Genomic DNA, 10710 nt, shown 5'->3' on the forward strand with positions numbered 1-10710 from the left:
TAATTTAGCATACCATAGGAAGGCTGAAATATGACAACATTTTTTTTTTTAAAGATTCTTTCAGTATTTCCAACGGAAATGTTGAGCTAAGTGTAGAATTTGTGGGATCAGTTAGCTTATAAATAATGATCCTTTATGCTGGCATTGGGAAATCCCTGTTCCCACAGCTAGTTCAATAAAGCAATTAATATCAATAAACGCTGAAAAAAGCAAATCTCTATTCACTTTTGCCTGGATTAGATAACATGAAAAAAATCCTATACCTCTCCTGGAGTATTTAACCTTTTCAGAGGAAGACATTCTAATGCAAGGTAAATAAAGTATGTTTTTGACATATGTTCCTCTTGTCCTGTGCTGTGTTCTTACTATAAGATGATTGACCTTTCTCCCCTCTCTGAAAGTTCAATGTGATTTTCAATTTAGATCAGATTCTTGTGAAAACTTGTGTTGTCAATAGACCTTAGCATTTTCTTCTAATATCCCTAAATTGTTACTTTTATGAATTTCTTTAAAAGAAACAAGTTCCAAAATTCAGATGTAACGTTTCCTTTCTACTGCATAATAATCATACATTTCATGTAGAGTAATTCATATGTACTTTGAATTCACAGAAGATATCCTAGAGAAAGAAAATTTTACGTGACATGGCATGTTTTAGCAAACCTCTTAAAAATAATGTACAGAGTGGGAGAAGAAACTTTGTCAAGGTGATGGTGAGGTATCATTGACCATATTGATAGATAAGGATTTGTGCATTCAGATGTTCATAGACCAGCATTCAGTAAACCAACGTCATGGAACAGCCCTGAATTTTCACTACACTTGGCTAGATTATTTGAGATTTCACACACGAGCAGCAAAAAGCTTTAAAGATACTATCCTGTAGCATCCAAGAAATGTAATAAAGTAAGAGTTAAAATGTGCTGTTGGCATAAGGAAGCCATGGTTCCTACTTGATTTGTAACACACCCAGTTTCGTCAGAGTTGGCATAAGGGTGCTTGTTCTGACAGCATGGTGATAACATACTGCAAGAGTTGAAGCTGCCAATTCTTACACCTTCATTCTACTAGCAAAGAATTTTAAAACAAAATTTCAGTATTGCTACAATACCACACTCCTCTGCTAGTTTCCCTAAACTGACAAACTCACTCTGCCTGTTTATAAATTTGAGAGAGATAGTTAACTTTAAATAATACTTAACCAAATGAATGTATGTGTATTTGTTAGTTTTATGTAGAGCAAAGTTATATATAGTTAAAATTTGCTATGGGGTGCCTATTACTAAGTCACAAACAGGTGCTAGTTTAATTTTGAAATGGAATAGTCATACCAAATTGGTGCCATAAAATTAAAAACATAAACTCAGACAATATTATTATTCTCATTACAATAGGTTAAAAAGTGTTATCCTGTCCATGGGAACTGAATAAATAAGAAGACGAAATTTTTTATGATAATTACATTTAAAGGTTATATTACAGTAAAAGGAGTAACAAGTTTTGTTTCTATTTAGAAGCTGAAGATTTACTTCTGCAGTGTTATACAAATATATTTTGTGTGGTGAAAAAATATCAGAGGGAAATCGTACTGTACGGAAAATGAAAGGACCGTTAGCATTTTGTTTTTCAACTATTACTTTAGTAGATTCTTTTAAGACTTTTGTGTTTAATACCATTAAAAATTATACTTTAAAAATGTTATATATAAATTAAACTGTATTCAAAAGTGGATATATTCTTGATGCTTAGTACCTTGAAGCATGGTATGTATTAAAGTGAACTTTTAATTTGGGATAATTGTAAATTCACAAACAGTTGTGAGAAATAATGTCGTGAGATTCCACATACCATTTATCCATTTTTTCCAATGGTGATTTGCATAACTATAAAACAATATCACATACAGGATACTTACATTGATACAAGGCACTGATCATTTTCAGATAGCCTATGTTTTATTTGGACCTGTTTGTGTGTGTGTATATGTGGGGTGGTATTTAGTTCTATACAACTTTGTCACTTTTATAAGTTCATGTATCCACCACCATGATCAAGGTACTGAAGAGTCCCATCACCATAGTCATTTTTCATACTGCCCTTTAATAACAATACCCACTTCCTTCTCTCAGACTCACTTCACTCCTAAGCCCTGAAAACTACTAATCTCTCATCCAATTCTAAAATTTAGTCAATTCAAAAATTATTAATGGAATCATACAGTATGTAATCATTTATTGATGGAATCATATAGTATGTAAATGTTGTTATTGATTATTTTTTCACTCAGCAAAATTTGCTGGAGAGTCAGTCATTCAAGCTGTTGTGTGTATCAATAGTTTGTTTATTTTTATTGCTGAGTACTATTCCATGTAATGGATGAACTACAGTTTGTTTGGTTGACATTCACTTGTTGAAGTCCATTTGTTTTGGGTTTTTCCCCCGTCTTGGCTATTATGCCATGTGTCTAGAGATGTTCCTCTTGCCTTTCTTTTAGTGTATTATTGTATGTGTATAATTCCTTTATATTCAGAAAGCATATTGTATATTATTTTCATTTGTTTAGATGTGTTGGGGTTTGCTTTATAGCCTAGGATATGGATACTTGAAAAAAAATGTATAGCCTACTATTGTTGGTTGAAGTGAGATAGAAAGATGGATATAAATGTCAATTAGATTCTATTGGTTGATTGCATTGCTTAGATCTTTTATATCTTTGCTGATTTTCTGTGAAGCAGTTCATAGCAGCTGCTGAGAGAAGAATTTTTGTCTCCAGCTACAATTGAGGATTTGCATATTTATCCTTTCAGGTCTATCAGAGTTTGGTTCATGCATATTGAGACTTCCTTGCATACACATTTAAATCACTATGTTTTCCTGGTAGTTTAATCATTTCATCATTTTGTAATACCCCTCTTCGTCTCCAGTGATTTTCTTGAAGTCCACTTTGTGTGACAGTAATACAGTCTCTCCTGCTTTTTAAAAAATTAATATTTTCTTTGTTTATATCTTCCCCATCACTTTATTTTCAACCATCTATGTTTCCAAATTTGAAATGTTTCTTTTAAACAGTGTATAGTTTGATCATATTTTCTTATTGACTCACTGATTTATGCCTTTTACTTAGTGTGCTTAGACTATTTACATTTAAAGTTATTACTGATATGGTAGAGTTTAAATCTACCATTTTATTATATGTTTTCTGTTTGATTCCTTTTTACTTATTGCTTGGTTTGGTTTTTCTTGTTTCCCTGTGAGATAATTGAATTTTTTTTTATTACTCCATTTAGATTCATTTATTGAGTATATCTCTTTCATTAGTTTTCTTAGTAGATGCTCTAACGGTTACAATATGAATTTGAGGCTAATCACAGTCTATTTGTATCAACATTTCACTGCTTTGAGTGAACTGTTGAAATCTTACTTTCATTTATGTCTCTACTTTCCCCACTTCGAAATGTGATCAGCTTTAGTATCAGATGGTGTTATATTTTTATTCAATCATCAATTATGATTTATAAAACTCATGAAAAGAAGAATAGCCTATTGTAGACCCCTGTATTTTGGCTCTTTTGGGGCTTTGTTCTTCCTGATATTGCAAGATTCTATCATTTCCTATTAGAAGAAATTCTCTCAGCCATTTTTAAGGGTATTTCTGCTAATTACAAATTCTTTTAGTTTGCTTTGTCTAAGACCTTTATTTTTCCATCTTAAAAGACAGTTTCTCTAGGTAGAGAATTTTTAGATGACAGTACTTTTCCTACAGTATTTGAATAATGCGCTGCTTTGTCTTGATTTTAAATTTTCAAGTGAGAAATCTATAATTTTGAAATGGCCATAAGTAATGTGGTTTTTCTATCAGGTTACTTAAAATATTTTTGTCTTTAATTTTTAGGTGTTTAATTACAATGTGTCTTGTTGTAAATTTATTTGGATTTATCCTATTTGGAATTTTTTTAGCCTCTTAAATATGTAGATTTATGTCTCCCAACAAATCTGGGTTGTTCTTAGCATTATTTCTTCAGATACTTCATCAGTTCCACTCTCTTTCTCCTCTCCTTCTGGATCTCCAATGATGCAAATGTACCTTATGTTTTTGTGCTACAAGTCTGTAACAGTTTTCTTTTGTTGTTCTATTTTCTTTTTATTGACAAGATTGTAAATTCTACTGATTTATTCTCAAGCTCACTGATTCTATTTTATGATATTTTCATTCTACTATTAAACACATTAAGCAAAATGTTTACTTGGCAATTTGATCTCTGGTTTCTCTGCCTTTTCTAAATCCAGCTTGAACATCTGGAATTTCATGGTTCACTTAATGTTGAAGCCTGGCTTGAAGAATTTTGAGCATTACTTTGCTAATGTGTGAGATGAGTGCAATTGTGCAGTAGTTTGAACATTCTTTGGCATTGACTTTCTTAGGGATTGGAATGAAAACTGACCTTTTCCAGTCCTGTGGCCACTGCTGAGTTTTCCAAATTTGCTGGCATGTTGAGTTTGCTGGCACTTTCACAGCATCATCTTTTAGGATTTGAAATAGCTCAACTGGAATTCCATCACCGCTAACTTTGTTTACAGTGATGCTTCCTAAGACCCACTTGACTTCTCATTCCAGGATGTCTGGCTCTAGGTGAGTGATCACATTATCGTGGTTATCTGGGTAATGAGGATCTTTTTTGTATATTTCTTCTGTGTATTCTTGCCATCTCTTTTTAATATCTTCTGCTTCTGTTAGGTCCATACCATTTCTGTACTTTGTTGTGCCCATCTTTGCATGAAATGTTCCCTTGGTATCTCTAATTTTTTTGAAGAGATCTCTAGTCTTTCCCATTCTATTGTTTTCCTCTATTTCTTTGCATTGATCACTGAGGAAGGTTTTCTTATCTCTCCTTGCTGTTCTTTGGAACTCTGCATTCAGATGGGTACATCTTTCCTTTACTCCTTAGCCTTTTGCTTCTCTTCTTTTCTCAGCTATTTGTAAGGCTTCCTCAGACAACCATTTTGCCTTCTTGCATTTCTTTTTCTTGGCGGTGATCTTGATCACTGTCTTGTACAATGTCATGAACCTCCATCCATGATTCTTCAGGCACTCTGTCTTTCAGATATAATCCCTTGAATCTATTTGTCACTTCCACTGTATAATCATAAGGGATTTGATTTAGGTCATACCTGAATGGTCTAGTGGTTTTCTCTACTTTCTTCAATTTAAGTCTAAATTTTGCAATAAGAAATTCATGATCTGAGCCACAGTCAGCTCCTGGTCCTGTTTTTGCTGACTGTATAGAGCTTCTCCATCTTTGGCTGCAAAGAATATAATCAGTCTATTTTGGTATTGACCATTTTGGCTATCACTAAAAGTTATTATGGGTACCGTTTAAATATTTTATTTTACCCGACAAGCATATGTTTACATTTAGCATACTGATCCTATTCTACATTTGTGAACTATGCTTCAAAAGGAAATTTATTTTACAGATTATCTATGGTGATGTTTTGGTTAATCTAGTTTACCTATTATGATCCCCACTGGTCCCTCCTCATGCAGGGTAAAGGAGTCAAGAAGTTCCCAAGTTTTGGCTGTCATTTATCTCTTGCTGGGGAAAGTAATTCTATTATCTGAACAGACAAACTTATTTCCCATAGCAAGCCACTTCTTGGGAAGTTACACCTTTCTGGTTCCACCCAGCCACACATTGTCTCTTAGTGGGGAGGGGGGCTTTCATGTTCAGTGGAGAAGGAGAGCATAGTCACCCAGGTTCCTGATCAATCTATATTGCTTTGCTGCTTGAGTGATACAGTGATTGATTGAGTGATTCAATCAACTTGTCCTGAAGAAATGAGCCTACCTAGGCCACCTTCTGTGGTTATGTTGGTGGTTTGGAAGTGAGGTGAGATGGTCTTCTTATTCTTTTGAGTGGTGGTTTATAAGATGCCCTGCCACTTTGTTATTCCTATTATCCTAGAGTTTCTAGTCAGTTTTCTTTCTTTCCACCATTCAGTCCTCCTTTGGTTGCCTGTTACATTATTTCTAGCATTTATAGCGGTATAAGTGAAGAGGGAGAGGAAAGAAGAGTCTATTTAATCTTGTCTAGATGGGAAGTGCCACATATAGCATATTTTAACCTTTAAAAAACTATTTTCCCAAAAAGTTGATAAAAAAACATATTCCAACAGGATATAAGCGAATGGTACAAATAAAAGAACACAAGGAATGAGAGGTTGGAGAGATAAGAATAGGTCTGATGCTGAGTATGCAAAACACTAATGAAAACAATATTTTAGTGTCACAAGCAATTTAGTACTATAAGTAAAAAACAGCCCACATATTTTATACATAAGGGAAAAAAAAAGAATCAGAAACTGGATATTTTGATGAGTGTCAAGATAACAGTAATGTACTATTTGTGTGAGTTTTAAATCTTTAAAATTCTCATTAAAGTAAACTAAAAGGAGTTAATGATAGTGCAATAAATATTTATTATATAATTGTTTAAATTATTGCACAGTCTCAAAATGATTATTTTAAATGGATGCAAAAATGCAATAGATCAAGAATAGAATAGACAACACTGAAGAAGATAAAATCAGAGAATATATATGAAGCATGTTTGAAGTTATAATAAATCTAGAGAGACTGAAACAAATAGGTCAATAGCATATACAAATAGAACAAAATAGAGGGGTCACATACATACAGTCAATTGTTATATGATGAAGGTAGTCTTGCAATCTAGGGAAAAAAGAAATCTTCAGTAAGTAGCATTGGGTCAACTGTATATTCAAATAGAAAAAAAGAAATTTGACCTATACCTCACTGTATATTCAAAGACTAATTCCAAGTGGATCATAATCTAAAATTGAAAGGTAATTCACTAAAGATAATACAGGCGAAGGCCTTCATGAACTTGAGACAGGAAAAGATATGTTAAACAGAACAAAAAGCACTAACCATACGGAAAAAGATTTGTAATATGGATCATTAAAATTTAAAACTTCTGTTCATTTTAAGACAATATTAAGAAAGTGAAAGACAAGTCATACAGTGAGAGAGGAACTTTGCAATGCGTGTATACAAGAGTGGACTCTTATTAAGAGTACATAAAGAACTCTTAGAAATTAAGGTTAAAAAGACAGACAGCTTAATTCAAAAATTGTCAAAAGACCTGAATATTACTTTACTAAACTAAAAACTATAACTACAAATTAATTTTCTCACTTTGTGAGAATATTTGAGAGTATCTATTAAAATGAGCATACATATAATCCTGTAACCCAATAATGTGCACATACTTGTGCCAAAATATACACAGAAGAACATTCATCACAGCTTTATCCATTACACATAAAACAGGAAATAATCCAAATGCCCATCAACCTGCAAATATTCAAGTAACCTACAGTGTATTTATATACTAAAATATCAAAGAGTCAAAAAAGTTTTTTTTAAATTACTGTCACAACAACACACAAACATAATATCAAGCCAAAGAAGGCAGACACTAAAAATTACACACCCTATGATTACAGTTGTTTGCAGTTAAAATATATATATATATATATATTTACATATATATAATATATGTAAAAAGAACAGGCATATTTTACAAACTGAAAGTTTGTGGCAACTTACTGTCAAGCAACTATATTGGCATCAGTTTTTCCTACAGTGTTAGTTTATAATAGGTATGCACATTGTTTTTCTAGACAGTGCTTTTGCATACTTAATAGACTATAATATATTATAAACATAACTTTTATAAGCACAAGGAAGTCAAAAATTCATGTGGTTCACTTTATAGTGATACTCCCTTTAATGTGGTGGTCTGGAACCTGCAATAACTCTGTGTAAGTGATTAAGAACTGGAGAATGTGGATTTGGGTCAGAACTCCTCTGCTTAGTCATGATAAAATATAGCAGGTCACCTAACAATTCAGCATCAGTTTTCTCATCTGTAAGATGTAAATTAAAACACCTGCCTTAATCAAAATGATGTGGATTGTTGTAAAGTCTTTCCTTGTTATCTGCGGAAGGAAGATTGTTTCCAGGACCTCCTTGTATACCAAAATCTGAGGAAGCTCAAGTCTTTGATATAAAGTGGTATTGTACTCTTCCTCCAAGAGATCTCCCAGACCCAGGGATCGAATCCACGTCTCCTACATTGCAGGCAGATTCTTTACCACTGAGCCACCTAGGAAGCCCCTTTCTCCATCTTATCACTACCTAATTCAGACTGCCATCATCTGTCTTTTATTTTTATATAATAAACTCTTGACTGATATTTCAGCATCTAGGAAAATCTCCATACTGTCGCCAAAGTCAACTGGCAAAAACACAGACCTGATCCCTGCCATATAAAAATTCTTCCATTGGCTGGGAAATGCCCTAAGGGGAAAGACACATTCTTAAACATAACATAATTATTTTTTATTATTAGACTAGTGGTGTCTACTTTTAAATCTAATTCTCACAATCCAGCTAGTCCATTATTTGCCCTTTAACAAGAATTTTTCCTCAGGCCCACTATGTCACTTATATTCTTGGAAAAACCAATGATATTTTAACTAGGAGCTTTGTTATATATATTCCCTCTGTCCAGACCCTGTCCTCTGTTCTCCATTCTCTCCTGAATCCCTTCAAAAACTCTGATGCATTCACAGATTAGACCTCACAGCCTGGAAGCCTCCAGGCAAAGCCAAGTGTAAAGACTCTCTTATGTACTCCTATAGCATCTAAACCTCTCATCAAAGTGTTGAGATTGAGATTTAAGGACCAGGATCACATCCTGCTCTCTATTTACAGTATCTGTGAGAACACGGGCTTCCCTGGTAGCTAAGCTGGTAAAGAATCTGCCCGCAATGCGGGAGACCTGGGTTCAATCCCTGGGGTGGGAAGATCCCCTGGGGAAGGGAAAGGCTACCCACTCCAGTGTTCTGGCCTGGAGAATTCCATGGACTGTGTGGGGTCCAAAAGAGCCGAACATGACTGAACTTTCACTTTCACCAAGTATTCAGTAGGCATTTGGTGGCAATGTCTTGAATAAATAAATGAGAAATAGGTATCAAATTTGCTATGCAGAGAATTTGAAATTCTGCCATTCTTTCCTCCACAGATAGGGATAGTGGGGTTTCAGCAAGATGGAGATGTAGTAGGAAGGAGATCACCAGAGAGGAACAGTAGCTTGGGAGAAATAATAGTGGGAAAGGGGATGTCTGTGAATGGTTGGATGAGAAATCTAACTTTCTCAGGCACTTCAAGTAAAACAAAGTTATATGCCCTTACTAAGCCACATAGACTTGTTGTGAATGTTTTTGAAAATAAGTTGAGTAGAATTTTAGAAAGAAGACATTAATATAAGGCTTCCAAGAATAAGGAGTGGCCTGTGAAAGCTATAAATTTTAGAGATTATTGCTTAACTATCAGGATGGTGAATTACAATCACATTGAAACCTAAGTAAAAAGATTTGACACAACTGTAATCACCACAAAGGACATAAAAGACACAAAAATCCTCTTAGCTAGTTTATTGTATCAAGGTTGAATACTGATTTTTATTAATAATTTTAATTAAAAGTATATTTTAAAATATTTTAAAAGTTTTTATGCTGTAAAATAAACTAAATGCATGGGTATATTATTTCATGTAAGAAATTATTTGGGTAAGAAAGATGTTGTACCAATCAGGACAAATATAATATGTTGCAGTTATAATTTATCCTAACTTTGCAGTGGTTTCTATTAATATATTGAATGTTGATTTACCATTTTATGCAGAATATCCATTGTGGATCAGCAGTGAGTTTAGAACATTACTATTTACACAGGTACTCAGACTACAAATGCTCTCTCTTGACATGACTTTCCATGGTTATCATGTCAGGGACAAATCACATATTGGTTCATGATTTTCCCTAGAAATGATCGATGTCACTGCCACTCATATTTCACAGGGGCTAGAGCCAATCATGGGGTCACATCCAATTTCAAAAGTCAGATCTTACCAAATGCCTTCATAGAGAAGCAACTATTATTTACCATCCTACTAATAGCTTTGAATGGGTCACAGTAAATAGGATACTGAAAAATCTCATTCTGGGTCCTCTATTCAAATCCAGGAAGGTAGCACAAAGCAGCAAATTCAGTTTCTGAGAAGTGGAATGAAAGATTCATGTGAAATAGCCAGCAATCAGCAGAACTACAGCTGGACTCCAGTTTCTTAATCTTCCTTCCATATTGTTTAAATGTGCAACCTACTGCTTCCACTTTCACATATTTAAAAAGTGATCTGTGAATTCCATATTCTTGTGGCAGTCTGTAACACAACGTCCTTTATTTTGTTTCCCTTAATAGTTCTACCAAGTCGATGCACATCAGTTTGAGTAAGCCCTGGGAGTTGGTGACGGACAGGGAAGCCTGGTGTGCTGCAGGCCATGGGGTTGCAAAGAGTCGAACATGACTGAGTGAGTGAACTGAACTGACTCAATACTTCCTTTGGGCTTTCTTGGTGGCTCAGTGGTAAAGAATCTGCCTACCAATGAAGGAGATGTGGGTTGGATCCCTGGGTCAGAAAGATTCCCCTGGAGAAGGAAATGGCAACCCACTCCAGTATTCTTGCCTGGATAATCCCACGGACAGAGAAGCCTGGAGGGTTAGAGTCCATGGAGTGACTAAAGAGTCAGATAGAACTTAGTAAGTAAAACAACAAAATACTC

The 10710-nt window shown here is 34.3% G+C and overlaps 1 long non-coding RNA gene across 1 annotated transcript; it reads left to right on the forward strand.

The window, feature by feature from the left end:
• The first annotated feature begins 8855 nt into the window (after window positions 1-8855).
• Window positions 8856-10491, forward strand: LOC122688407. Its single transcript, XR_006339433.1, has 3 exons — window positions 8856-8955; window positions 9051-9056; window positions 10426-10491. It is a non-coding gene; the product is annotated as an uncharacterized LOC122688407 (long non-coding RNA).
• Window positions 10492-10710: the final 219 nt, after the last annotated feature.

The sequence above is a fragment of the Cervus elaphus genome, chromosome 33 (genome assembly GCF_910594005.1).
Source record: "Cervus elaphus chromosome 33, mCerEla1.1, whole genome shotgun sequence".
NCBI lineage: Eukaryota > Metazoa > Chordata > Mammalia > Artiodactyla > Cervidae > Cervus > Cervus elaphus.